The sequence below is a fragment of the Chlorocebus sabaeus genome, chromosome 2 (assembly GCF_047675955.1).
Source record: "Chlorocebus sabaeus isolate Y175 chromosome 2, mChlSab1.0.hap1, whole genome shotgun sequence".
In the NCBI taxonomy this organism is placed as follows: Eukaryota; Metazoa; Chordata; class Mammalia; order Primates; family Cercopithecidae; genus Chlorocebus; species Chlorocebus sabaeus.
In genome coordinates this window covers 16760344-16787950 of record NC_132905.1, presented here as the reverse complement: position 1 = coordinate 16787950, position 27607 = coordinate 16760344, and positions in this window count along the sequence as shown.

Here is a 27607-nt window from a genome sequence, read left to right as displayed (position 1 = left end):
GCTGGAGTGCAGTGCTGCAATTATAACTCACTGCAGCCTCCACTTCTCTAGGCTTAAGCAATCTTCCCATTTCATCCTCCCAAGTAGCTGAGACTACAGGTGTGCGCCACCATACCCAGCTAACTTTTTTAGGGATGGTTTCTTGCCGTGATGCCCAGGCTGGTCTCAAACGGCTGGGCTTAAGCAATCCTCCAGCCATGGCCTCCCCAAGTGCTGGGATTACAGGCCCCATTTGTTTCTTTCTTTTTTTTTTTCAGGCCAAGGCGGATGGATCACCTGAGGTCGGGAGTTCGAGACCAGCCTGACCAACATGGAGCTTCCCACCTCAGACTTCTGAATAGCTGGGACTACAGGTGCATGCCACCATGCCTGGCTAATTTTTAAATTTTTTTTTTTTTTGTAGAGATAGGGGTCTCTCTATGTTGCCCAGGCTGGTCTCAAACTCCTGAGCTCAAGTAATCCACTGCCTCAGCCTCCCAAAGTGCTGATATTACAGGCATGAGCCACCGTGCCTGGCCTAGAATGGCTAAAATTTTTTCTTTTCTTTTCCTTTTCCATTTCCATTTCCATTTCCATTTCCATTCCCTCCCTCCCTCCTCTCTCTCTCTCTCTCTTTCTTTCTCTGTCACCAGACTGGAGTGCAATGGCGAGATCTTGGCTCACTGCAACCTCCGCCTCCTGAGTTCAAGCAATTCTCCTGCCTCAGCCTCCTGAGTAGTTGGGACTACAGGTGCCCACCACCACGCCCGGCTAATTTTTGTATTTTTAGTAGAAATGGGTTTTCACCCTGTTGGCCAGGATAGTCTCGATCTCCTGAACTCGTGATCCTCCCACCTCAGCCTCCCAACGTGCTGAGGTTACAGGCGTGAGCCACCATGCCTGGCTGAATGACTAATGGCTAAAATTTTTAAAAATGACAACACCAAATGCTGGTGAAGGTGTTGAGCAACAAGAGCTCTCATTCATTGCTGCGGAAATGCAAAATGGCACAGCTACCTTGGAAGACAGTCTGGCGGTTTCTTCTAAAACTAAAACGCTCTTCCTACATGATCCAGCAATTGCACTCGTTGGCATTTAACCCAAGCGAACTGGAAACTTACATCCACACAGACACTTGCACACAAACGTTTATAACAAATGTATTCGTCATTGCCAAACTTGGAAGCAACCAAGCTGTCCTTCAGTAAGTAAGTGAATGGATAAACTATGATATATCCAGACAATAGAATATTATTCAGTGCTGGCCAGGCACAGTGATTCATGCCTGTAATCCCAGCACTTTGGGACGCCGAGGCCAGCCAATCACTTGAAGCCAGGAGTTCATGATCAGCCTGGCCAACATGGCGAAACCCCTTCTCTACTAAAAATAAAAAAAAAAAAAAAAAAAAAAAAAATTAGCTGGGCATAGTAGCATGCACCTGTAATCCCAGCTAATCAGGAGGCTGAGGTGGGATAATTGCTTGAACCTGGGAGGTGGAGGTTGCCGTAAACCAAGACTGCACCACTAAACTCCAGCCTGGATGACAGAGCAAGACTCCATCTCAAAAAAAAAAAAAAAAAAAAAAAAAAATTATCCAGTGCTAAAATGAAATAAGTTGCTAAAACATAAAGAGATGTGGAGAAACCTTGTCTTAGTCCGTTTTCCGTTACTATAACAGAATACTAGAGACTAGGTAATTTATAAAGGAGAGAGGTTTATTTAGCTCAAGATTCTGGAGGTTGGGTTGTCCAAGATCTGCAGGATGTGGGAGTCAGCTTTTAAAAACTGAGCTTCTGGCCGGGCTCCATAGCTGGCACCTATAATCCTACTACTTCAGGAGGCTGAGACAGGAGGATCACTTAAGACCAGGAATTTGAGGCCAGCCTGGACAAGATAGGGAGACCCCTTCTCTACAAAAATAAAAATAAAATGGGCCAGGTACAGTGGCTCATGCCTGTAATCCCAGCACTTTGGGAGGCTGAGGCGGGCGGATCACAAGGTCAGGAGATGGAGAACATCTTGGCCAACATGGTGAAACCCTGTCTCTGCTAAAGATACAAAAATTAGGCCGGGCATGGTGGCTCACGCCTGTAATTCCAGCATTTGGGAGGCTGAGGCAGGTGGAGAGCCTGAGATCAGGAGTTCAAGACCAACGTGGTGAAACTTGTCTCTACTAAAAATACAAAAGTTAGCAGTACATAATGGCACGCACCTGTAATCCCAGCTACTAGGGAGGCTGAGGCAGGAGGATCGCCTGAACCTGGGAGGCAGAGGTTGCAGTGACCTGAGATCACGCCATTGCACTCCAGCCTGGGCGACAGAGCAAGACTAGGTCTAAAAATTAAAAAATAAAAAAATAAATTAGCCAGGCATGGTGGTACACGCCTATAGTCCCCAGCTACTCTGGAGCCTGAGGCAGGAGAATTGCTTGCAACTGGGAGGCAGAGGTTGCAGTGAGCTGAGATTTCACCACTGCACTCCAGCCTGGGCGACAAGAGTGAAACTCCATCTCAAAATAAATAAATAAAATGGCTGAGCATGGTGGCTCATGCCTGTAATCCCAGCATTTTGGGAGGCCGACGTGGGGGATCATTTGAGGTCAGGAGTTCGAGACTACCCTGGCTAACATGGTGAAACCCCACCTCTACTAAAAAACAAATAAATTAGCTGGGTGTTGTAGCACATGCCTGTAATCCCAGCTACTGGGGAGGCTGAGGCAGGAGAATCGCTTGAACCTGGTAGACACAGGTTGCAGTGAGCCGAGATCACACCACTGCACTCCAGCCTGGGCAACAGAGTGAGACTCCATCTCAAAAATAAATAAATAAATAAATAAAATAAAAATAAAAATTAGGTGGACATGGTGGCCTGCAGTCTCAGCTACTGGGGAGGCTGAGGAGGGACGATGGCTTGAGCCCCAGAGTTTGAGGCTGCAGTGAGCTGTGATGGTGCCTTGGGTAACAGGAAGATCCTGTCTGTTAAACACAAGCAAGCTGAGCATGGTGGTTCATGCCTTTAATTTTAACACTTTGGGAGGCCAAGGTGGGAGGATCGCTTGAGCCCACAAGTTCAAGACCAGCCTGGGCAACATAGTGAGACCCCATCTCTACCCAAAAATTTAAAAATTAGCTAGACATTGTAGTGCATGCCTGTAGTCCCAGCTACTCAGGAAGTTGAGGTGGGAGCATTGCTTGAGTCCAGGAGGTCAAGGCTACAGTGAGCCATGATCATGGCACTGCATTCCAACCCAGGTGAAAGAGTGAGACCCTCTCTCAAAAACAAATGAATGGACTGGTGTGGTGGCTCGTGCCTGTAATCCCAGCACTTTGGAAGGCCAAGGTGGGCAGATCACATGAGGTCAGGAGTTCGAGACCATCCTGGCCAACATGGCGAAACATGGCGAAACACCATCTCTACTAAAAATACAAAAATTAGCCAGGTGTGGTGGTGCATGCCTGTAATCCAAGCTACTTGGGAGGCTGAGGCAGGAGAATTGCTTGAACCCGGGAGGCAGATGATTCAGTGAGCCGAGATCGTGCCACTGCACTCCAGCCTGGGCAACAGAGCGAGACTCTGACTCAAAAAAACCAAACCAAACCAAAAAATGAATGAACAAAGAAAAATTGAGCTTCTGGTAAGGGCCTTGTGCTGTGTCATAACATGATACAGAAGAGGAAGCAGACATGTGCAAAATGACCAACACAAGAAGCAGTCTTGCTTTTTTTTTTTTTTTGAGACAGAATTTCACTCTTGTTGCCTAGGCTGGAGTACAATGGCACAACCTCGGCTCACCACAACCTCCGCCTCCCGGGTTCAAGCGATTCTCCTGCTTCCCGAGTAGCTGGGATTACAGGTATGTGCTACCAAGCCCGGCTAATTTTGTATTTTTAGTAGAGACGGGGTTTCACCATACTGATCAGGCTGGTCTCGAACTCTTGACCTCAGGTGATCCACCCTCCTCGGTCTCCTAAAGTGTTGGGATTACAGGCGTGAGCCACCGCCCGGCCGTCAGTCTCGCTTTATAACAACCTGCTTCGGAGCTAATGAATCCAATCCCATGGGATCGAGAATTCAAGGAAATGAGAAAGACCTTAATCCATCTTAATGACCTAATCACCCCTTAAAACCACCACCTACCAACACTACCTCATTGGGACAAAGTCAGGACATAAATTTGGGTGGGGATAAACTGTATTTAAGCCATAGCAAACCTAAAATACTTATTATCAAATGAAAAGAAGCCAATGTGAAAAGGCTACAAACTGTATGATTCCAATTATATGACATCTGGAAAAGGCAAAACTATGGAGACAGTCAAAATATCAGCAGTTTCCAAGGGTTAGGAAGAAGGAGATGAATAGGTGGTATACAGAGGATTTTTAGGGCAATGAAATGATTCTGTCTGATACCATAGTGTGCTTATGTTTTACTCTACATTTGTCAAAACCTATAGAACTGCATAACGCCAAGAGTGAACCCTAATGTAAACCATGGACGTTAATTCATAATGAGGGGTCATGAGGATTCATCAGTTTTGACAAATATACCACTCTGGTTCAGGATGTTGATAGTCAGGGAGGCTGTGCATGTGAAGAGACTGGGTATATGGGAACTCTCCATATTTTTTTATAGTATTTATTTATTTATTTCGAGATGGAGTCTCACGCTGTTGCCTAGGCTCGAGTGCAGTGATGTGATCTCTGCTCACTGCAACCTCTGCCTCCTGGGTTCAAGCGATTCTCCTGCCTCAGCCTCCCAAGTAGCTGGGATTACAGGCATGCACTACCATGCTCAGTTAATTTTTGTATTTTTAGTAGAGACGGGGTTTCACCATGTTGGCCAGGCTGGTCTCGGAACTCACAACCTCAGGTGATCTACCCACCTCGGCCTCCCAAAAGGCTGGGATTACAGGCGTGAGCCATGGCACCCAGTATATTTATTTATTTATTTGAGACAGGATCTCACTCTGTCACCCAGACTGGAGGACAGTGGCACAATCTCTGTTCACTGCAACTTCTGCCTCCCAGGCTCAAGTGATTCTCCTGCCTCAGCCTCCCAAGTAGCTGGGATTACAGGTGTGGGCCACCATGCCTGGCTTATTGTATTTTTAGTAAAGACGGGGTTTCACCATGTTGGCCAGGCTGGTCTTGAACTCCTGACCTCAAATGATACACCTGCCTCTGCCTCCCAAAGTGTTGGCATTACAGGCGTGAGCCATGGCGCCCAGCCTATATTGGTTTTTTTTTTTTTTTTTTTGAGATGGAGTCTCGCTCTGTCGCCCAGGCTGGAGTGCAGTGGCGTGATCTCGGCTCACTGCAAGCTCCGCCTTCCGGGTTCACGCCATTCTCCTGCCTCAGCCTCCCGAGTAGCTGGGACTACAGGTGCCCACCACCACACCGGCTAATTTTTTGTATTTTTAGTAAAGATGGGGTTTCACCATATCAGCCAGGATGGTCTTGATCTCCTGACCTTGTGATCTGCTCACCTCGGCCTCCCAAAGTGCTGGGATTACAGGCATGAGCCACAGTGCCCAGCTTAAAATTTAATTTTAATTAATTAATTTATTTTTTGAGATGGAGTTTCGCTCTTGTTGCCCAGGCTGGAGTGCAGGGGCACAATCTGGGCTCACTGCAACCTCCACCTCCTGGGTTCAAGTGATTCTCCTGCCTCAGCCTCCTAAGTAGCTAGGATTATAGGCACCCACCCCCATGCCCAGCTAATTTATTTGTACTTTTAGTAGAGATGGGGTTTTGCCATGTTGGCCAGGCTGGTCTCGAACTCCTGACCTCAGGTGATCCACCCACCTCAGCCTCCCAAAATGCTGGGATTATAGGCGTGAGTCGCTGTGCCTTGCCTATAGTTTATTTTTATTTATTTATTTATTTTTGAGACGGAGTCTCGTTCTGTCCCCAGGCTGGAGTGCAGTGGCTGGATCTCAGCTCACTGCAAGCTCTGCCTCCCAGGTTTAGGCCATTCTCCTGCCTCAGCCTCCTGAGTAGCTGGGACTACAGGCGCCCGCCACCTCGCCCGGCTAATTTTTTTGTATTTTTTAGTAGAGATGGGGTTTCACCGTGTTAGCCAGGATGGTCTCGATCTCCTGCCCTCGTGATCCTCCCGTCTCAGCCTCCCAAAGTGCTGGGATTACAGGCTTGAGCCACCGCGCCCGGGCCCAGTTTATTTTTTAAAAGGAGAGGGGATTGGCCCTGAATGGATCAACTTAGGTCATGTGTCCCTGTTCTAATGAATGTCGCCAGAGGAATTGAGCACACTGGTTAGTCATGTTCAGGTGTGTGCTCATCTCTGGAGCCAGGAGTGGAATCAGCTCTCCAAAACACATGGAGACCAGGTTTGGTGGCTCATGCCGGTAATCTCAACACTTTGGGAGGCCAAGGCAAGCAGACTGCTTGAGCCCAGGAGTTCAAGACCAGCTTGGGCAACATACTAAGATCCTGTTTCAAAAAAAAAAAAATTAAATTAATTAACCAGGTGTGGTGGCATGTGCCTGTAGTCCCAGCTACTCAGGAAGCTGAAGTGGGAGGATTGCTTGAACCGGGTAGTTCAAGGCTGCAGTGAACTATGATCGTGCCACTGCACTCCAGCCTGGGTGAAAGAGCTAGACCCTGTCTTCAAAACCAAAACAAAACACATGGATTAGGGATGGGAGGGATAGAATCCTAGAAATAAATTAAGGACTTATTTCCAGAGAAGAGGGGAACAGATATTTGGAGTCAATAGATATTGACTCTCCTAGGCAAAGAGGAGAATGAAATCCTTGTGACCAGACAGCAGAGTCCAGAGGCCTTGTTGATAAAAGAGATGGAGTTTCTGGAAATACTGAGTGATCGATTCTCATTTAGATGTCCAATTAACTCCCATTCATGTCAACTTTATTAATTTATTGACCACCTAATATGTCCCAGACTTTGTGCTTGGAGTTGAAGAGACTTTTGTGAATAATAACTCAACCAACAAGTCCATGAATTTTCAAAGACTTCATGTTTATTCCGTACACATTTAAAAGACCTTGCAAATTTCACCACTATGAAATTAAATTTCACATGGCCTAATTAGAATCTCCGCACTCCCTCTAAATTGTTGCAATTTCAGAGAATTGGAGGGTTCAAAGGAAAGCAGGGCACTCATGCGATTCACCACAACCCCCAGGCTGCTGGAACACTTGGTTAACTTTTGACCTTGACCAACTCCAGTGATCATTTGAAGGGAAGAAAGTGCCATCCCAGGATTGCCCATCGTTACTCTTGGGTGGCTAGACCCCTAACTGTGTGCGTCAATCTGGAGATGTTGTTATTGTTCAAAAGAGTGGGACATGAACCACAAATTAATTGGTTGTACACAGGCTTTTAAAACCAACAAAATTAACTTTTTAATATTGTTCATAAAATGAAATACAAACCCTTTATTATATTAAATTTTAGTGTCTGGACACTTTTGAAGTGGTTTTGTCAGTTTTTTTTTTTTTTTCATAAAATACTGCCACTGCTCCATTACTGTTTGTGAGAAAGAAAGTATAATATAACACATTATTTTCTCTGCCCCCGCCACCACCCCACCATGGGGTTCCTGTTTACATTATATACACACACACATATATATACACACATACATACGTATATATGTATATATACACATATATATACGTGTGTGTGTGTGTGTGTATATATATATATATATATTTTTGAGACGGAGTCTTGCTTTGTCACCCAGGCTGGAGTGCAGTGCTGTGATCTTGGCTCACTGCAACCTCCACCTCTTGGGTTCAGGCAATTCTCCTGCCTCAGCCTCCCAAGTAGCTGGGACTACAGGTGTGTGCCATTATGCTTGGCTAATTTTTTTAATTTTTAGTAGAGACAGGGTTTTGCCATATTGGCCAGGCTGGTCTCCAACTCCTAGCCTCAAGTGATCTGCCTGCCTTGGCTTCCCAAAGTGCTGGGATTACAGGTGTGAACTACCGTGCCCGGCCTTTTGTTTCTATATTAAAGAGACATTTACCTAACTAGATAAAGACATGCCATGCTACTCACTTAATTTCCTTTTTTTTTTTTTTTTTAGAGACAGGGTCTTACTCAGGCTAGAGGGCAGTGGCACGATCACAGCTAACCGCAGCCTTGACCTATCTGGCTTAAGTGATCCTCCCACCTCAGGCTCCCAAGTAACTGGGACCACAGGTGCAGCATAAGCCACCACACTGTTTAGCAGAAATGGGGTCTTAGTGTGTTGCCCAGGCTGTTCTTGAGCTCCTAGGCTCAAGCCATCTAACCACCCAATCTCTCAAAGTGCTGGGATTACGGGTGTGAGCCACCACACCCATCTCACACCATTAACTTTTTCAGTCAATCTGCATTAAGCATTTAGTATGTACTTGGTGCTACGGAAAGCATCAAAGAAACTGACACTACAGGTTCTAAAAACTTTCCATTGAGGAATTAAGACTTAGTCGGTCTCCAGCTGTGTGATCTTAAGCTAGTTACTTAATGTCTCTGAGTTTCCATTTCCTGATCTAAAAAATAAGGATGAAATACCACTCTTGCAAGGCTCTTATATATCCATGTATTCAACAAATATAGCTTGAATTCCTACTCGGTGTTCCACACGCCTCTAGGAAGCAGAGATTCCGTAGTGCTGGACATTGGAAGGAGTTTTCAGTGGGGATAGAAGCCAGGGTGCAAAGAGAAAGCATTTGTATGTGAAGGCTTCTGGAAAATTACTTAAAGCTGGGCTCAGTAGCACGTGCCTGTAGTCCCAGTTGCCCAGGAAACTGGGGTGGGAGGATCTCCTGAGCCCGGGAGTTTGAGGCTATAGTGAGCCGTGATTGAGTCACTGCATTCCAGCCTGGGAGACAGAGCAAGACCCCGTCTAGAAAAATAAGTAAGTAAATAAATAATGACTTAAACCATCTCAGAAGACAGGAACATGAGTCTCTGAAGGCCACTGTATTAGCTATCTATTGCCGTGTAACAAATTGCCTCAAAATTTAGCAGCTTAAACCAATAAACATTTATTTAACAGTTTCTGTGAGCCAGGAATCCAGGAGTGGCTTTGCTGGTTCTGCCTCAGGGTATCTCCCCTGTTTACAGTCATGCTGTTGGCTGGGCTGCTGCTGCTGGAAGCCTCTTTGGGGCCAGAGAATCTGTTTCTGAGCTTGTTCATGTGGTTGTGGTCAGAAGGTTTCAGTCCCTCATAACATGGAAGCTGGCTCCCTCACTAAGCAAGAGAGAGAGAGAAACCAAGAGAGAAGTTTTAAGAAAGAGAGAGGGGCTTGGTGTGGTGGCTCACAACTGTAATCCCAGCACTTTGGGAGGCTGAAGTGAGCAGATCACTTGAGGTCAAGAGTTTGAGACCAGCCTGGCCAACATGGTGAACTCCACCTCTACTGAAAATACAAAAATTAGCCAGGCGTGGTGGTGCACACCTGTAATCACAGCTACTCGGGAGGCTGAGGCACGAGAATCACTTGAACCTAGAAGATGGAGGTTGCAGTGAGCCAAGATGGTGCCACTGCATTTTAGCCTGGGCAACAGAGTGAGACTCCATCTCAAAAAAAAAAAAAAAAAAAAAAGGAAAAAAAAACAAGACAGAAGCGGTATTGTCATGATGCACCATCACTTCTGCTAAATGTTACCTGTCACACAGACCACCCTGGTGCAATACAGGAGGGCACTGCACGAGGTGGGCACACCAGGAGCAAAGGATCGTTGGGTCACTGGAGGGCATTTCGGAGTCTGGCTAACACGGCCCCATGACTTTTTTGTGATTTCTTATTTTATTTTATGTATTTTTTTGAGACAGGATCTCACTTCGTCACCCAGGCTGGAGTCCAGTGGCACGATCTTGGCTCACTGCAGCCTCAACCTCCTGGGCTCAAGTGATCCTCCCACCTCAGCCCCCAACAAGTAGCTGGGACTACAGGTGCACACTGCCACACTTGGCTAAATTTTTTGTGTGTGCATATTTTTAGTAGAGACAGGGTTTTACTATGTTGGCCAGGCTGGTCTCGAACTCCTGAGCTCAAGCTATCTGCCTGCCTCGGCCTCCCAAAGTGCTGGGATTACAGGTGTGAGTCACTGCATCTGGCCCTGTCCTCACTTTAAATATTCACCTTTTTCCTTCTCCTCCTCCTCTTCCTCTCCTCGTCCTCCTCCTCCTTCTTCCTTCTTCTTTTCTTTCTTCTTCTTCTTTTTTATGTTTTTGAAAGAGGAAACAGGGACTCAGTCTGTCTCCCAGGCTGGAATGCAATGGTGCAATCGCGGCTCACTGCAGTGTCAACTTTCTGGGCTCAAGCGATCCTCCCGCCTCAGCTCCTGAGTGGCTAGGACTATAGGCACATGCCACTACACCTGGCTAATTTTTAAAAATCTTTAGTCGGCCGGGCGTGGTGGCTCAAGCCTGTAATCCCAGCACTTTGGGAGGCCGAGATGGGCGGATCACGAGGTCAGGAGATCGAGACCATCCTGGCTAACACAGTGAAACCCCGTCTCTACTAAAAAAATACAAAACACTAGCTGGGAGAGGTGGCGGGCGCCTGTAGTCCCAGCTACTCGGGAGGCTGAGGCAGCAGAATAGTGTAAACCCGGGAGGCGGAGCTTGCAGTGAGCTGAGATCCGGCCACTGCACTCCAGCCTGGGCGACAGAGCGAGACTCCGTCTCAAAAAAAAAAAAAAAAAAAAAAAAAAAAAATTTATAGAGACAGGGTCTCGCATGTTGCCCAGGCTAATTTCAAACCCCTGGCCTCAATCCGTCTTTCCACCTCGGCCTCCCAAGGTGCTGGGATTACAGACATGAGCCGCTGCGCCCGGCCTAAACATTCACTTTTAGACCTAATTTTGTACTTAAAATTTTGTATTTGTTTTAAAGAAGGCTCCCCCAAATTGTCTAAGCTTCAGGTACCACAAAACCTGGATCCATCCCTGCTCCTAAGACAGGTCTTCAGTTTTTTGTGACAGTGGATATTACAGATTTTGTACAAAAGTTCAGAAGCTGGACTCAGCCCAGCGGAAAGGTTTGCTGATCTGCCCGGGGGAAGGTGTAGATTTCAGCCCATCCCTGTATGCCTTCACTCAATACTCCTTTGAAAGCATGAGCTGCTGGAATTAAAACAGCAGTTTTGATGTGCTTGGAGCTGAAGATAAAGTCCTGTTTGCATACTGTAATGGTGTAAACATGTTGACAATTATCAGGTGAAATCTTTGGCTGTTATTGACTCCACTCCTCTGTAAGTGATTATGCGCGGCAAGAGAGTCTCTCCACCACATGACTGGGCCCTCACTTACAAGTTAATTGACTTGTTTGGTCGCTTTCTTCTTAAGCCACAGGAGTGATGAAATGCAATTTTTTTCTTGTGTTCTTTCGTAACACACCAAGGAAAACAAAGCTGAGTTTTAGGTCCTGTTGCATTTATTAACTTTTGAGGGTCTAGCTATGAGTTTCCAAAAACAACAACCAACCACCAGCTCTTTTGATCTTGGTTTGAATCTCTATGATCTGAGATAAATTAGGTCCCCCCCCAAAAAAAAAACACATCCCCACCCCAAGTTGGACACTGAATGATGTGTTGGGAATTTGTTTGATACAATAAATGGCCACTATTTATTTATTTGTTTTTTGAGATGGAGTGTCTCTCTGTCACCCAGGCTGGAGTGCAGTGGTGTGATCTCAACTCACTGCAACCTCCACCTCCCGGTCCGAAGCGATCCTCCCACCTTAGCCTCCCCAGTTGCTGGGGCTACAGGCCTGTGCCACCATGCCCGACTAATTTTTCGTGGAGGCGGGGTTTCACCGTGTTGCCCAGGCTGCCTGTAACTCCTGGACTCAAGGGATCTCCCCCCAACCCCTGAGATAGAGTCTCGTTCTGTAGTCCAGGCTGGAGTGCAGTGGCATCATCTCAGCTCACTGCAACCTCCACCTCCCAGGCTCAAGCGACTCTCCTGACTCAGCCTCCCAAGTAGCTGGGATTACAGGCATGCACCATCACGCCCCGCTAATTTTTGTGTTTTTAGTAGAGACAAGTTTTCACCTCGTTAGCCAGGCTGGTCTTAAACTCCTGACCTCAAGTGATCTGCCTGCCTCAATCTGCCGAAGTGCTGGGATTACAGGTGTGAGCCACTGTGCCTGGCGTGGACTCAAGGGATCTGCCCATCTCAGCCTCTGAAAGTGCTGGGATTCCTGGCGTGAGCCACTGGGCCCGGCCTGTTATTTCTTATGAGTTTTTGGGTGGTTGTATGGCCCTTCTGTTGGTCTCACCTGGGTTCGCTCATGAAGCTGCATGTGGCCGAAGGCTCAGCTGGGACAGCCAGGTGGCTAAGTCTCTCTCATTCTGTGGGTTTTCTTTCAGAGTTTCTTCTGGTGTGGTGGTCTCAGGGCAGAGTTCCAAAAGAGTGAAAATGGAAGTTGCAAAGTTTTTCAAGGTATAAGCTCTAGACGTGTGCAGTGTCTCTTCTGCTCCACTAGGTTGATTTGTGCAGGTCCCAGGAAGCTCCACGTGGGTTTAAATCACGTTGGTGTTTTCAGCGCTGTATCCTCAGTGCCTAGAACAGAGCCTGGTACACAGAATATTTATTGATGCAACTGAGATTATCGTAGTGTATTTTTCTGTGAGCAAAGCAGCTTATTCACAGCAGTGGTTCCCTAAATGGTGGCTACTTTATTATTATAACTTTCTTAGGGGAGATAAATAATGTAAAATTTTCCGCTATTTCTTTTCTTTTTTTTTCTGAGACAGCGTCTTGCTTTGTCACCCAGGCTGGAATGCAGTGGTGCGATCTCGGCTCACTGCAACCTCTGCTTCCTGGGTTCCAGTGCCTCTGCTTCCTGGGTTCCAGTGATTCTCCTGCCTCAGCCTCCTGAGTAGCTGGGACTACAGGCACGGGCCACCACATCCAGCTAATTTTTGTATTTTTAGTAGAGACAAGGGTTTTACTGTGTTGGCCAGGCTGCTCTCCAACTCCTGACCTCAAGTAATCCACTCGCCTCGGCCTCCCAACGTGCTGGGATGACAGGTATGAGCCACCGCGCAGGCCTCCGTTATCTGCTATTTCTAGGAATACCTCAGGTTAGCACAGAATGAACACTGATCTTTTTTTTTTTTTTTTTTTTTTTTGAGATGGAGTCTCGCTCTGTCGCCCAGGCTGGAGTGCAGTGGCCGGATCTCAGTTCACTGCAAGCTCCACCTCCCGGGTTTACACCATTCTCCTGCCTCAGCCTCCCGAGTAGCTGGGACTACAGGCGCCTGCCACCACGCCCGGCTAGTTTTTTGTATTTTTTTAGTAAAGACGGGGTTTCATCGTGTTAGCCAGGATGGTCTCGATCTCCTGACCTCGTGATATGACCGTCTCGGCCTCCCAAAGTGCTGGGATTACAGGCGTGAGCCACCGTGCCCGGCCTGAACACTGATCTTTACTGTTTTCCCCAACTACCCCCAATTCGCTGTTACCTGATACTCAGTAAACTGTCAGAGATGCATTACCAAAATAATATGGAGGTGGTCGAAATCATATTGAAGAATGTAGTCATGGAATCTGTTTGCCTGCGTTCAAATCCTGGCCCCATCTCTTACTAGCTATGAGACCTTGGACAAGTCATTTAAATGCTCTATGCTTTTGTTTCCTTATCTGTAAAATAGGCTTAATAATAGTACTTCTTTACTGAGATTGATAAAAATTAAATGGGTTAATATCTGTCAAGTACTAACAAGAGAGATGGGCATGCAGTCACTGTTATGTAAGCGTTAACTATCATCATAAGTAACCCACAGGCCCTGACTTTGAGTTTCCAATGAGTCACTTTCTTCAGATACCACAAAAACTTTTGGGAGATACTGTTCTCTGCCTCATCTGACAGTCTTCAGGGAATTAGGTTAGGAAGCCATCAAGATGAACTCTGAGCAAGAGTGAAAGCAGTTCATGACTGGATAGCTTTAATTCACCTACTTCTAATTTCATACATGGTGTATAGATTGTTAACCGTGGCTTTCTATCAATAGAAATTAGAATGCCTTTTATGGAGAAGTCAGCTTTACAGACTTAAATCGAAAAATAAGGCTGGGTGCAGTGGCTCAGGCCTGTAATCCCAGCACTTTGGGAGGCTGAGGCAGGTGGATCATTTGAGGTCAGGAGTTCCAGACCAGCCTGACCAACATGGTGAAACCCCATCTCTACTAAAAACACAAAAATTAGCCAGGCGTGGTGGCGCACGCCTGTAATCCCAGCTACTTGGGAGGTTGAGGCAGGAGAATCGTTTGAACCTGGGAGGCAGAGGTGGCAGTGAGCCGAGATCATGCCACTGCACTCCAGCCTGGGCGACAGAGCGACTTTGTCTCAACAAAAAAAAAAAAAGAAGAAAGGAAAAAAAAGTGAAAAATTATAGCAGGAGCTTTCCTTTATTGATTATTATTATTTTATTATGAAAAAATCAAACACACAAAAGGAGAGAAAATTCAACTCCCTTGTCCATTATCCGGTTTCTACAATTATCAGCTCAACTGGGCACAGTAGCTCACGTCTACAATCCCAGTGCTTTGGTAGGCTGAGGCAGGAGGATAATTTGAGCCCAGGGGTTAAAGACCAGCCTGGGAAACATGGTGAGATCCTGTCTCTACAAAAAATTTAAAAATTAGCTGGGTGGGCTGGGCACTGTGGCTCATGCCTGTAATCACAGCACTTTAGGAGGTCGAGGCAGGTGGATTACTTGAGCTCAGGAGTTTGAGACCAGCCTGGGCAACATGGTGAGACCCCATCTCTACCCAAAATACAAAAATTAGCAAGGTGTGGTGGTGCACGTCTGTGGTCCCAGCTACTTGGGAGGCTGAGGCAGGAGGATCACTTGAGCCTGGGAGGCAGAGGTTGCAGTGAGCCAAGATTGCACCACTGCATTCCAGCCTGGGTGCACACCATCTCAAAAAATAAAAATAAAAAAAATAAAAAATAAATCAACTGGGTGTGGTGGCACACACCTGTAGTCTCAGCTACTTAGGAGGCTGAAGCAGAATGGGGATCACTTGAGCCCAAAAGTTGGAAGCTGCAATGAGCTATGATCCCACCACTGCACTCCAGCCTGGGCAACAAATCAAGATCCCATCTCTAAAAGAAAAATGAAAACATAAAAACAATACTGATAATGAGCAATTTAGGGGCAATCCTGCTTCATCTTTCTCTCTACTCTCTTCCCTGCTGCTTGGATTACTTGGATACAAATCTCAGTTATCACACCACTCTGTGGATGCTTCCGTGTGTATCTCTAAAAAATAAAGACTCGACTTTGGTCATAATCACAATTCTAATATCATACATGTTAAAAGTTAACAATGGCCGGGCACGATCGCTCATGCCTGTAATCCCAGTGCTTTAGGAGGCCGAGGTTGGCCTCAGGAGCTGGGTGTGCTGGTGTGTGCCTGTAATCCCAGCTACTCAGGAGGCTGAGGCAGGAGAATTGCTTGAACCTGGGAGGTGGAGGTTGCAGTGAGCCGAGATTGTGCCACTGCACTCCAGCCTGGGTGACAGAGCAAGACTCTGTCTCAAAAAAAACAAAAAAACAAAAAAACAAAAAAACAATAATTCCTAATGTCATCAAATATGCAGGTATTTGATATATTCAAATTTCCCAGCTGAGAGCATTTCTTTGCTGAACTCTCTGTACCCTGTAACATTGGGACTCACTCCCTGACATCCAGCGATTGGATGCTGTGTCAGAGAACACAAGGAACAGTAGAGCCTGTGTTTACCTTTATTTATCAATGCAAGTTTTCAGCAATTTATGAGAACTGTTGCCAGAAAATTATGTGGCACATAGACAGTGTTATAGTTAATTTACTGGCTAAGGGATGCCCAGGTAGCTGGCAAAACATTTCCAGGAGGGTGTTTCCAGAAGGGGTTAGCATTGAAACAATAGACTGAGTAAAGAAGAACCTTGCTTGCCGGCGTGCATGGGCATCACCCAATCCTTGAGGGTCTCAATTGAAGAAAAAGGCAGAGGAAGGGTGAATTCTTCCTCTGTTTCAGCTGAGACATCCACCTTCTCCTGCCCTTGGACATCTCAGGCCTTCTGACTTGGACCAGGACGGATGCTGTTGGCTCCCTTGGTTCTCAGGCTTTCAGATTGGAACTGGAACTGCATCACCAGCTTTCTCGGGCCTCCAGTTTGCAGATGGCAGATAGTGGGGCTTTTCCACCTCCATAATCCTTTGAGTCAATCCCTGTAATAAATCTCTTCCTATTCATATCTATCTATCTATCTATCTATCTATCTATCTATCTATCTATCCATCCACCCACCTACCTATTATCTGTCTACCTTTTGTTGATGTTTTTTGTGTTTTTTTTTGAGATGGAGTCTCACTCTATTGCCCAGGCTGGAGTGCAGTGGTGTGATCTTGCCTCACTGCAACCTCTGCCTTCTGGGTTCAAGTGATTCTCCTGCCTCGGTCTCCCAAGTAGCTGGGACTACAGGCACGTGCCACCACGCCCAGCTAATTTTTGTATTTTTAGTAGAGATGAGGTTTCACCATATTGCCCAGGCTGTTTTCAAATTCCTGACCTCAGGTGATCCGTCCATCTCAGCCTCCCAAAGTGGTGGGATTATGGGCATTACCTATCATCTATTTATCTATTTATTATCTATCTATCTATCTATCTATCTATCTATCATCTAGTATATATCACCTGTCTCATCTATGATCTATCAATTATCTATCATCTATTAATCTATTATCTATCATCTATCAATCTATTTCTATTATTTATCTATTATAAATCAATCTATTGCTCTATCTGCCTATCATCTATTTATCATCTATCTACCTGTCATCTATTTATGTACCTATATACCTATCATCTATTTATCATCTATTATCTATCACTTATCTATCATCTATCAATCTACACTTGATTTTAGCCAAAAGGCCGAGAAGCGATCTATCTATCTTCTATCAATCTATTAATATATTATCTGTCTATCTGTCTATCTATCTATCTATCTATCTATCTATCTATCTATCTATCTATTCTACTCGTTCTGTTTCCCTGGAGAACCCTGACTAACATAGGCAGTAAGTAAGTTGTGGTGGTAACTGGGTTTGAGTCTGCCTCCTCCTCTCCTCAACCACTTGAATCTCTCTATGCCTTGCATTAGCCGCCTATGAAATGGGAATAATTACAGCAAGTCCAACTCTTCTTCTTTTTTTCTGGAGACGGAGTCTCACTCTTTCACCCAGGCTGGAATGCAGTGGATCTCAGCTCACTGCAACCTCTGCCTCCTGGGTTCAAGTACTTCTGCCTCAGCCTCCTGAGTAGCGGGGACTACAGGCGTATGCCGCCCACACCCGCCTAATTTTTTTTGTATTTTTAGTGGAGACGGGTTTTTACCATGTTGCCCAGGCTGTTTTCGAACTCCTGAGCTCAGGCTATCTCCCTGTCTTGGCCAACTCTTCTTAATGTCTGTTCAGCATCTCTTCTCCCCTTCTTCCTTTAGTCATTGGAACCCCCCACCCCACCATATGATGCCCTAACACAGAGATTTTGGTATGAGTGTGTTCAGCCCCATCTAACTGAGGACGCATCGGAGAGGTCAGGTGTGCACATTCACTGTGAGAGGACAGCCTTGAATGTGGACCCACACAGGGGTGATTACTGGTGATGAAAACTCCCTTGAGTTTTATTGAGTTGCATTGCCAGAAATGACATGATTTTCTAAAGTAGTGAACAAGTTTTGGTAATGTTCCAAACAAAAGAAAGTACAATCTTCCCTTAATTTATACAGAAGTGACCTTTCTGGAAGATTCAATAATATCGTCTTAAGTCTGTTTTTTGTTGTTTATAACAGAAATAACAGAATACATAAAACTTGGTAATTTATAAATAAAAGGAGTTATTTCTTTTTTAATTTTTAATTTATGTGGGTACATAGTAGGTACATATATGAAGAATTATTTCTTAAAATTATAGAGGCTGAGAAGTCCCAGGCTCGGAGGGCTGCATCTGATGAGTGCCTTCTTGCTGCTGGGGACTCTTTGCAGAGACCCAAAGAAGCACAGGGCATTCCATGAAGAGGGGCCTGAGCATGCTACCTCAGGTCTCTCTTCTTCTAAAGGCACAAGTCCCACTCTGTGACAACTCATTAATCCATTTACCCATTAACCCTTTAATCTATTAATTCATGAATGGATGAATCCATTCATGAGAACTTTCATGACCCAATCACTTCAGGTTTTCGCTTTTTTTTTTTTGAGATGGAGTCTTGCTCTGTCGCCCAGGCTAGAGTGCAGTGGCTGGATCTCAGCTCACTGCAAGCTCCGCCTCCCGGATTTACACTATTCTCCTGCTTCAGCCTCCCGAGTAGCTGGGACTACAGGCGCCCGCCACCTTGCCTGGCTAGTTTTTTGTACTTTTTAGTAGAGATGGCGTTTCACCGTGTTAGCCAGGATGGTCTGGATCTCCTGACCTCGTGATCCGCCTGTCTTGGCTTCCCAAAGTGCTGGGATTACAGGCTTGATTTTTTTTTTTTTTTTGGATGCAGAGTCTCACTCTGTCACCCAGGCTGGAGTGCAGTGGCACGATCTCGGTTCACTGCAACCTCCAGCCTCCTTGGTTCAAGCAATTCTTCTGCCTCAACCTCCCCAGTAGCTGGGATTACAGGCACACATCATCATGCCTGGCTAATTTTTGTATTTTTAGTAGAGATGAGGGTTTCACCATGTTGGTCAGGCTGGTCTTGAACTCCTGACCTCAGGTGATCTGCCAGCCTCGGCCTCCCAAAGTGCTGGGGTTACAAGTGTGAGCCACTGGGCCCAGCCCAATCACTTCTTAAAGGCAGAACCTCTTAGTACTGCCATACTGGGTGTTAAGTTTCAACATGAATGTTCAAGGGGACAGTCAAACCACAGCAGATAGAAATGTGCAAAAAGCCACAAACAGGCCAGATGAAAGGGCTCACGCCTATAATCCCAGCACTTTGGGAGGCCGGGTGGGTGGATAACCTGAGGTCATGAGTTCAAGACCAACCTGGACAACATGGCAAAACCCTGTCTCTACTAAAAATACAAAAATTAGCCGGGTGTGGTGGCGCCTGCCTGTAGTCCCAGCTACTCAGGAGGCAGAGGTGGGAGAATCACTTGAAACAGGAGGAGGAGTTTGCAATTAGCTGAAATCATGCCACTGCAGTCCAGCCTGGGCGACACAGTGAGACTGTCACAAAAAACAAACAAACAAAATGCCTTTTTTAGGAATGAGGAAGACACAGAGAGTTCATACATGAGCCCAAGGCCACATTAAGCTCTTAACTGCTATAAACTAGCTCCCTAAATCGAAAGAATGTTCTAGAAGGACAGAGCAGAAAGGCTCAGAGTAGTTACCTCTGAAGAAGGGTGAAGGAAAGGGTACAAGGAGAAGTCTGGCTGTGGTGGATCATGCTCATAATCCTAGCACTTTGGGAGGCTGAAGCAGGCGGATCACTTCAGGTCAGGAGTTTGAGACCATCCTGGGCAACATAGCAAGACCCTCTAAAAAATAAATAAATGCTAGCCAGGCGTAGTGGTGCATGCTTGTAATCCCAGCTACTCGGGAGCCTGAGTCAGGAGAATTGCTTGAACCCGAGAGGCAGAGGTTGCAGTGAGCCGAGATCGCACCATTGCACTCCAGCCTGGGCAACAAGAGTGAAACTCCGTCTCAAAAAATAAAAAATAAAAATAAATAAATATGTCTTAAAAATAATATAGGTTAACTACAATGCCTAACAAAGTTTGACATTTACCTACTGCTGACCCAGTAATTCCATTTTGGGGTTAAGAGAAATGTGTGCCCATGTCCATAAAAAAACTTGTTCCAGGCCAGGTGCGGTGACTCACACCTGTAATCCCAGCACTTTGGAAGCCCAAGGTGGGCGGATCACCTGAGGAAAAAATTATCTGGGCATGGTGGTGCATGCCTGTAGTCCCAGCTACTCAGGAGGCTGAGGCAAGAGAATTGCTCGAACCCCGGAGGTGAAGGTTGCAGTGATCTGAGATCGCACCATTGCATTCCAGCCTGGGCGACAGGGCAAGATTCTATCTCGGGGAAAAAAAAAAAAAAACTTGTTCCAGAATGTTCATAGAAGTTTGTTTCATAATAGTCCAAACTGGAAACAACCAAGTGCCCAACAACAAGAGGGTAAACAAATGATGGATGGTCCCAGAATGGAATTCAACTCAACCACAGCCAGGAAAGAATTACTGGGGCATCCAACGTGACTCAGTCTGAGAAGCATTATTTGAGTGAGAGAAGCCAAATACATGAGTTCATGCCCGACGCAGTGGTTCACGCCTGTCATCATAGCACTTTGAGAAGCTGAGGTGGGTGGATCATTTGAGGTCAGGGGTTTGAGACCAGCCTGGCCAACATGGTGAGACCATGTCCCTACAAAAAATTAAAAAATTAGCCAGGTGTGGTGGTGGGCACCTGTAATCCCAGCTACTTGGGAGGCTGAGGCAGGAGAATCCCTTGAACAAGGGAGCGGAGGTTGCAGTGAGCCAAGATCATGCCTCTGCCCTCCAGCCTGGGTGACAGAGTGAGACTCTGTTTCAAAAAAGAAAAAGAAAAAAAAAGTTCATTAAGTATGATTACATTTATGTGGAGTCTAAGAATAGACAAAACTAAGGGTGATAAAGGTCAGAATAGTGGTTATCTTGTTTTGGGAAGGGGCAAGAGGGAACTTTCTGGGGGATGGAAATGTTCTGTGTTCTAGGGGATGTTTGGCACTGTCTGGAGAGGTTTTTGATTGTCACAACTGGTGGTGGGGGGTGCTACTGGCATCTAGTGGGTAGAGGCCAGAGATGCTGCTAAACTGAATCTTGCAATGCACAGGATGACCCCAAAACAAAGAATTATCTGGCCTGAAATGTCAATCAGGCTGAGAGTGAGAAATGTTGGTATATGATTTAAATTGCTTAAACATGATCAAGGCATTTCTGCATCCTTGTGGGTACTTGCCATTATTACAGGCAATTTTTGAGTGACAGAGATGGCTAGTTATCCTCAGGATGTAGAGTTGTCATTGGAAAGCGGCCAGGGACAGTATTTCCCAATCCCCTTTGCATCTGGGTACAGCCTGTGATTCATTCTGCAAATAGAATGTGAGCAAAAGCAATGTGTATTAGCTCTGCACAAAGCAGCTGAGAAACGTGTGCGCCTTTTCCATTCTCCTTCCCCTGCCACTACTGGATGCAGACATCAACAAAGAGGCCCCAGGGATGGAAGAGAGCTGTCAGTCAACTGGCAACGCAGTGCTAGAGGAGATAAACTTCTATTATAAAAGCCTCTGAAATGTGAGCGTTATTTGTATAGTGGCTAGCGTTACTCTAATAGAGTATTCAACAAAAAAATCTCGTCTTTGAAGGGCAGATCTCCCAAACTGATATATTAAGGGGCAATTAATCTCACTTGTAAATTCTCTGAGAGCAGGGATCATGTGCTATACATTTTCTTAATCCTCTATAATGCTAAGTACCATGTTGAGCAAATGCCGTGTTTCTTTCTTTCTCCTTCCACGCCCGCCCCCAAAGTCCTATGGCTTTCTGGGTTGGAAGAGAACGTAAGTGTTCTTTTGTAATCTTTCCAGGACACCCACCAGTAATGGAACCACAGGACACCAACTTCCACACTCTAATTCCATGTGTTTTGGAATAGGATTTACTCTACCCCATGCTCCAGAGTTGGGTTCTGATTGGCTTACATCAATCAAAGTATTTTCTTCACCCTGGCCTTCTCTTTTTTTTGAGACGGAATCCCACTCTGTCACCCGGGGTGGAGTGTAGTGACACAATCTCGGCTCACTGCAACCTCTGCCTCCCGGGTTCAAGTGATTCTTCCGCCTCAGCCTCCTGAGTAGCTGGGATTACGGGCACATGCCACCATGCCCGGCTAATTTTTTGTATTTTTTCAGTAGAGACAGGCTTTCACCATGTTGGCCAGGCGGGTCTCAAACTCCCGGCCTCAGTTGATCCACTCACCTCGGCCTCCCAAAGTGCTGGGATTATAGGCGTGAGCCACCACGCCTGGCCTCCCTAGCTTTCTCGTTAGGTTCACAGATGAACGCATGACAGAGTGAGAGGCAATGAGATACAAGGTTTTATCTGGGACACCGGCGGAAGGAAAGCAGTTTCTTCCCTTTCAAGAGAAAGCCCTGAGCATACGCTCTTCTCCTGTGTGGTGGTGTCGGTTTGGGAGGCTTCAGTTACTACAGTCACTTTGCCACCAAGAGAGCAATTCTTGCAAGTTGTCAAGGATCCATAGGCATAGATAATTCTCAGGGGCTCAAATATTGTTAGAACCTAAATTATTTCTGCAGTTCTTCTCTGCCTCTCTTAGTGTGTTAGATATTCTCACTGGTGATGCCACGATAATGCCCACAATTTCAGACATTCAAGTCATAACAACATGTTTCTGTTAATAAGAAAAGCCTTTCCCAGCATGCAGCGGAGTTTTTTTCTTGTAATATTGGCTAGAGGGCATCACATGATAAGCCTAAACCAACCACTGACAAGTGGTCTGGATCACCGTGATTGGCTCATATCTATCCCTCAGGCTGGGGTTGGGACTGGGATCCATCTCCCTGGAAGCACATGGCCAGCAGGAGAAAGGTGGACATCTGGTTGCAGCCAGAATTCTCATTTAAAAAGGAAGAAAGATTTTTGAGTAGGCCAACAATAGTGTCTGCTATGTATCCTGCCATTTGTGATATATATTGGTATATATATCAGTCAATTGCAAGTAACAAAAAAACGAAAAGAAAAAAGATGTTGGGGAGAAATGTGTTGGTTGGCACAACTCAAAAGTTCAGAGTTTCCCAGCTTCAGGCATGGCTGGACCTGGGCAACAGTGTCATAATTATTCGGTCTCTCTTTTCATTGTTCATCTCTGCTTTATTCTCAGGTAGAATCTTACCAAGTGGTGGCTCCAGCAACTATAGACTTACTTCCTACTTAGTTAGCAATTCCAGAGGAATCTTTTAGGCAACTGTTACAACAAAAGTTTAAGAACTGAGCCTCAAAGACTTGGCTTGGATCACAACCCCATTCTTGAACCAATCACTGTACCCAGAATGAATGAAAAATTCTAACTGGCCAAGCCAAACCAATTTTTTTTTTTTTTGAGATAGGTCTTGCTCTGTTGCCCAGGCTGGATTACAGTGATATAATCGTAACTCACTATAGCCTCAAACTCTGGGTTCAAGTGATCCTCCCACCTCAACTTCCCAAGTAGCTGAGATTAGTGTGCACCACCACGCCTGACTAATTTTTTAAATTTTATGTAGAAACAGGGCCTTTCTATGTTGGAAGAACGTCAGGCGGGCGACTTGAGAAATCAAGCACCCTGGTTCACCTGTGATTCGGGGTTTTATACGCTGACATACTTCCGGGATCTTGACTTCCTTCTCCCGCGATTTTTCACTGGCGATGGGCTGTCTGCACGTGCAGTGTGTTTACTGGAGTTGTGTACGTGCTCACTTGAGCCATTCTTCCCTTACCAGTTGAACGTCCCTAGATGGTCATCAGTTAAACTTTGCCATTTTGCCTCTTAATTGCCATGCTTGAGCCCATTTACCCAGTCCTGAGATCTTTTTTTTTTTTTTTTTTTTTTTTTTTTGAGACGGAGTCTTGCTCTGTCGCCCAGGCTGGAGTGCAGTGGCCAGATCTCGGCTCACTGCAAGCTCCGCCTCCCGGGTTCACGCCATTCTCCTGCCTCAGGCTCCCGAGTAGCTGGGACTACAGGCACCCGCCACCTCGTCCGGCTAGTTTTTTGTAATATTTAGTAGAGACGGGGTTTCACTGTGTTAGCCAGGATGGTCTCGATCTCCTGACCTCGTGATCCACCCGTCTCCGCCTCCCAAAGTGCTGGGATTACAGGCTTGAGCCACTGCGCCTGGCCCCCAGTCCTGAGATCTTATTGGGAAGCTGCTGATCACCAGTTTCAGGTTTTTTTTTTCTGTTTATTGGGAGACTGCCTTTCCCTGGCGTCGGCTGAGAGCAATCATTATTTTAGAGAGAGTTAACAACTGCCTGAGCATCACCTGATGGTCGCCTGTGGTCACCTGGCATTCCTGGGGTGTGTGTGTTGTGGGGGAAACTGTCTCTTGCTGTGTTCGTGTCTGACTAGCTACCTACTGTAACAACTGTACCACTGCATTCCAGCCTGGGTGACAGAGCAAGACGCTGTCTCAAAAAAAAAAAAAAAACGTGGTTTGTGGCTATGGCAAAAATCTCAAAGGCGTTATGTGAGTCACTGAAATTTGGGGAACTCTGATACACCCAGACCAGACTTTGGCTGAACCAAACTGAACAAAAATTCTCTTGCATGAAAACTGGTGCTAGAGGAATATTTTCTTTGATTGATTGAGGCAGGGTCTCACTGTCACCCAGGCTGGCATTGGGTGATGTAATCACAGCTCACTGCAGCCTCAACTTCCTGGCCTCAGGTGATCCTCCTGCCTCAGCCTCTCAAGTAGCTGGGACTGTGGGCACACAACCAGCTACCCAGCTAATTTATTTTTGTGGGTTTTTTTTTTTTTCTTTTTTCTGAGATGGAGTCTTACTCTGTCACCCAGGCTAGAGTACAATGGCTCAGTCTCAGCTCACTGGAACCTCTGCCTCCCAAGTTCAAGCAATTCTCCTGCCTCAGCCCCCGAGTAGCTGGGACTACAGGTACATGCCACCACACCCAGCTAATGTTTGTATATTTAGTAGAGATGGGGTTTCACTATGTTGGCCAGGCTGGTCTCGAACTCCTGACCTCGTGATCTGCCCACCTCGGCGTCCCAAAGTGCTGGGATTATAGGTGTGAGCCACCGCGCCTGGCCTATTTTTGTGCAGTTTTTTGTAGAGCCAGGATTTTGCCATGTTGCCCAGGCTACTCTTGAACTTCTGGGCTCAAATGATCCTCCTGCCTTGGCCTCCCAAAGTGCTGGGGTTACAGGCATGAGCCACCATGCCCAGCTTAAGGAATCTTTCTAAGGAATCTTTGGAATCTTTCCAAGGACTGCTGCCTTCAGGTGGAGTTTCAAAGTTCAAACGGTCTTTATTCGTAGCCTTTTTAAACTTGTGGGGGCTACATTTTTGAAATATATTTTCAAAGGCCTTAATTTGGGGAGAGGCCTTAAATGTACCAACTGCCAGCTGCAAGAACCGAGTGGCCAGACCACTGAGGTTTTGGAGTCTTGCAAAACAGACGTGTAAAAGTCAAGTGCACAGGCAGGACCTTAGAGTGGCACCCAGAACCCAAGGCCTTGAAAGATCCCAGCTTGTTTCTTTACAGAAAGCTTGGCTTTGTTGAACAGGCTGATAGAAACCGCGCCCAGCTGTAGAAAGGTTGCATGTATATATATGTGTGTGTTTCTGCTTCCTCTTTTTTTTATCTCATACAATTACAAACACATAATCTCAAGGGTCTGCAGCTCATGTCACCTTGGAGTTATTTTTGGTTTGCCCCCAGAACATCAAATGTTCAATTCAAGAAGGGTTTGACAGGGCATAGAGAGTGCCGACTAAACCCAGAGGGGGCAAGTTCAAGCATGTTTTTCGCTACCCCAATTTGCATCAGTGCCTCCCCACCCCACAAAAACACATGCCTCTTTTGTATTACTCAGTGAAAAGTGAAAACTGATAAAGAAAAGAAAAGGCATGTTTTGTTATTTAAAAACATCTTTATTTCATAGCATGGCTGTTAAATCTGGTAAACAGCAATATGCTGCTAGGTCTAAATAATGGGGTCATTTTTTTCCTTTTTTTTTTTTCTTTGACACAGCATCTCACTCTGTCACTCAAACTGGAGTGCAGTGGTGCAATCATGGCTCACTGCAGCCTGGAACTCCTGGGCTCAAGCGATCCTCCTGCCTCAGCCTCCTGAGTAGCTGAGACTACAGGTGCGTGCAAGCATGCCCAGCTAATGGGGTCATTTTTGTTTCTTTTTCTTTCTTCTTATTTCAACCCTATTATTTGACCTTTTTTTATTCCCCTTGCAAATATTCTTGTTCTATCTTCTACATCTGGAAATGAAAGATAAGGAAACCCATACTAGTCCTTTTGGGTTGCTCTGATCAAATAACAGAGCAACAGAGGGAGAAAACAACAGAGGGAGGGAGGTTCTCCCTCCTTCCCCCTCCCTCTGTCCCTCCCTCCCTCCCTTCCTTCCTTCCTTCCTTCTTTCCTTCCTTTTTTCCTTCTTTTCTTTTTTTTTAGATGGAGTCTCACTCTGTCGCCAGGCTGGAGTGCAGTGGCATGATCTCAGCTCACTGCAACCCCCACCTCCTGGGTTCAAGCGATTCTCCTGCCTCAGCCTCCCAAGCAGCTGGGACTACAGGCACGTGCTATCATACCCAGCTAATTTTTATATTTTTGTAATTTTTGTATATTTTGTATTTTGTAGAGATGGGATTTCACCATGTTGGCCAGGATGGTGTCGATCACTTGACCTTGTGATCCGCCCACCTTGGGATTACAGGCGTGAGCCACCATGCCCGGTCTTCTTCCTTCTTTTCTTTCTTTCTCAACTTTATTAAGTACGTCCTATGGTACTATGCTGGGGACATAATGGAAACCAAAACAGAAATAATGTCAACTCAGATGGAGTTTAATTTCCGGACAGGAGTAACAAACTGAAATGCATAACAGACACCTAAGATGTAATGAATAGATCTGGCTTAAGGAAGATAACCTATAATCTTCACTGGTCTCAGTGTCTGGAAGGCATCAGGGAGTAGTGGGTACCATGGTGAATTGGAGAGCCCATGCTCCTTTCCAGGTCCTCAGATCAGCCATCAGGAAAGTAGACTGTGTTTTCCCATACTTTTATATACATATTTCAAAAGAAGCCAGAAATTGACAGAAATTCAGATCTTTATGTGAAATCTACCAATATTCAAATACTGACAACTCATTCAGATTATTTAAAACACAGGTATGGGCCGGGCGCGTGGTTCACGCCTGTAATCCCAGCACTTTGGGAGGCCGAGGTGGGCGGATCGTGAGGTCAGGAGATCGAGACCATCCTGGCTAACACAGTGAAACCCCGTCTCCACTAAAAATACAAAAAATTAGCCGGGTGTGGTAGTGGATGCCTGTAGTCCCAGCTGCTGGGAAGGCTGAGGCAGATCACGCCACTGCACTCCAGCCTGAGCGACAGAGCGAGACTACATCTCAAACAAACAAACAAAACCAAACGCATGTATGGGCCTGGTGTGGTGGCTCACCCCTGTAATCCCAGCACTTTGGGAGGCTGAGTTGGGTGGATCACCTGAAGTAGGTGTTAGATACCACCCTGGCCAACATGGCAAAACCCTGTCTCTACTAAAATACAAAAGTTAACCGGGTGTGGTAGTGGGCGCCTGTAGTCCCAGCTACTCGGGAGGCTAAGGCAGGAGAATCGCTTGAACCCGTGTTAGCCAGGATGGTCTCGATCTCCTGACTTTGTGATCCACCCGTCTCGGCCTCCCAAAGTGCTGGGATTACAGGCTTGAGCCACCATGCCCGGTTGAGGTAAGGGTTTTTATGAACAATTTGGTGGGCAGGGAGCTAGGGAATGGGTACTGCTGATTGGTTGGAGATGAATTCATAGGGGTGTGGAAAATGTTCTGGGTGGGGTCACAAGATCAACT